General features: G+C 59.8%; 1 pseudogene; it reads left to right on the top strand.

Annotated features, from left to right (window-relative positions):
- The window catches only part of LOC124773716, a 6,378-nt pseudogene that overhangs the window by 1,044 nt on the left and 2,834 nt on the right, over nt 1-2,500 (top strand).

The following is a 2,500-nucleotide window of genomic DNA, read 5'->3' on the forward strand; positions in this document are numbered from 1 at the left end:
CGCCCTTCACGGGGCGGCGGCCTCCGCACTCCCGGGGCGTCTCGTCCTCATTGCGAGGTGAGGCGCACCTAGAGCGTACACGTTGGGACCCGAAAGATGGTGAACTATGCCTGGCCAGGACGAAGTCAGGGGAAACCCTGATGGAGGTCCGTAGCGATTCTGACGTGCAAATCGATCGTCGGAGCTGGGTATAGGGGCGAAAGACTAATCGAACCATCTAGTAGCTGGTTCCCTCCGAAGTTTCCCTCAGGATAGCTGGTGCTCGTACGAGTCTCATCCGGTAAAGCGAATGATTAGAGGCCTTGGGGCCGAAACGACCTCAACCTATTCTCAAACTTTAAATGGGTGAGATCTCCGGCTTGCTTGATATGCTGAAGCCGCGAGCAAACGACTCGGATCGGAGTGCCAAGTGGGCCACTTTTGGTAAGCAGAACTGGCGCTGTGGGATGAACCAAACGCCGAGTTAAGGCGCCCGAATCGACGCTCATGGGAAACCATGAAAGGCGTTGGTTGCTTAAGACAGCAGGACGGTGGCCATGGAAGTCGGAATCCGCTAAGGAGTGTGTAACAACTCACCTGCCGAAGCAACTAGCCCTGAAAATGGATGGCGCTGAAGCGTCGTGCCTATACTCGGCCGTCAGTCTGGCAGTCATGGCCGGTCCTTGCGGCCGGCCGCGAAGCCCTGACGAGTAGGAGGGTCGCGGCGGTGGGCGCAGAAGGGTCTGGGCGTGAGCCTGCCTGGAGCCGCCGTCGGTGCAGATCTTGGTGGTAGTAGCAAATACTCCAGCGAGGCCCTGGAGGGCTGACGCGGAGAAGGGTTTCGTGTGAACAGCCGTTGCACACGAGTCAGTCGATCCTAAGCCCTAGGAGAAATCCGATGTTGATGGGGGCCGTCATAGCATGATGCGCTTTGTGCTGGCCCCCGTTGGGCGAAAGGGAATCCGGTTCCTATTCCGGAACCCGGCAGCGGAACCGATACAAGTCGGGCCCCTCTTTTAGAGATGCTCGTCGGGGTAACCCAAAAGGACCCGGAGACGCCGTCGGGAGATCGGGGAAGAGTTTTCTTTTCTGCATGAGCGTTCGAGTTCCCTGGAATCCTCTAGCAGGGAGATAGGGTTTGGAACGCGAAGAGCACCGCAGTTGCGGCGGTGTCCCGATCTTCCCCTCGGACCTTGAAAATCCGGGAGAGGGCCACGTGGAGGTGTCGCGCCGGTTCGTACCCATATCCGCAGCAGGTCTCCAAGGTGAAGAGCCTCTAGTCGATAGAATAATGTAGGTAAGGGAAGTCGGCAAATTGGATCCGTAACTTCGGGATAAGGATTGGCTCTGAGGATCGGGGCGTGTCGGGCTTGGTCGGGAAGTGGGTCAGCGCTAACGTGCCGGGCCTGGGCGAGGTGAGTGCCGTAGGGGTGCCGGTAAGTGCGGGCGTTTAGCGCGGGCGTGGTCTGCTCTCGCCGTTGGTCGGCCTCGTGCTGGTCGGCGGTGCAGGATGCGCGCGCCTGCGCGGCGTTCGCGCCCCGGTGCTTCAACCTGCGTGCAGGATCCGAGCTCGGTCCCGTGCCTTGGCCTCCCACGGATCTTCCTTGCTGCGAGGCCGCGTCCGCCTTAGCGTGCTCCTCCGGGGGCGCGCGGGTGCGCGGATTCTCTTCGGCCGCCATTCAACGATCAACTCAGAACTGGCACGGACTGGGGGAATCCGACTGTCTAATTAAAACAAAGCATTGCGATGGCCCTAGCGGGTGTTGACGCAATGTGATTTCTGCCCAGTGCTCTGAATGTCAACGTGAAGAAATTCAAGCAAGCGCGGGTAAACGGCGGGAGTAACTATGACTCTCTCGCCTGATGCGTGCATGTGCTGTGGACGAACGTCAGCGGGCATTCATCCCCCGGGATGGGATGTTGGAAAACACCTTCATCTTGGACACTGCTCTCACCGACGCAGTCCGCTCCTGTCGCTCTGTTTTTGTGGCATCGATCGACGTCTCTAAAGCGTTCGATTCGGTGGACCATGCTGCCCTCCGCCCCGTGCTGAGGGCTCATGGCCTGCCGGATTGCTTTATTGAGTACGTCGAAAGGTGTTACGAGGGTAGCACGACAGTGATAGCGGGCGGCGCCGACGTGGGCGTGCCCCTGCAGCCGGCTAGGGGTGTGCGTCAGGGTGACCCCCTCTCCCCCCTCCTTTTCAATTTTGCGGTGGACTATGTTTTGAGTCAACTTCCCTCCCACATCGGAGCTCGGATCCTTGGTCGCAGAGTTAACGCTGCGGCCTTCGCAGATGACGTCCTGCTTTTTGCATCGACCGCGAGGGGATTGCAGTCTCTCATCGACGCAGCCGTCGCAGCCCTCGCCCATCTGGGGCTGCAGATCAACGCCCGGAAGTGTTTCACCCTCGCCTTAGTCGCGTCTGGGCGCGACAAGAAGGTGAAGGTCGACGCCGACGTTACCTTCAAAGCGGGCAACGCCACCGTGCCCGCCCTACGTGTGGGTGAAACCTTCCGGT

The sequence above is a fragment of the Schistocerca piceifrons genome, unplaced genomic scaffold (assembly GCF_021461385.2).
Source record: "Schistocerca piceifrons isolate TAMUIC-IGC-003096 unplaced genomic scaffold, iqSchPice1.1 HiC_scaffold_954, whole genome shotgun sequence".
NCBI lineage: Eukaryota > Metazoa > Arthropoda > Insecta > Orthoptera > Acrididae > Schistocerca > Schistocerca piceifrons.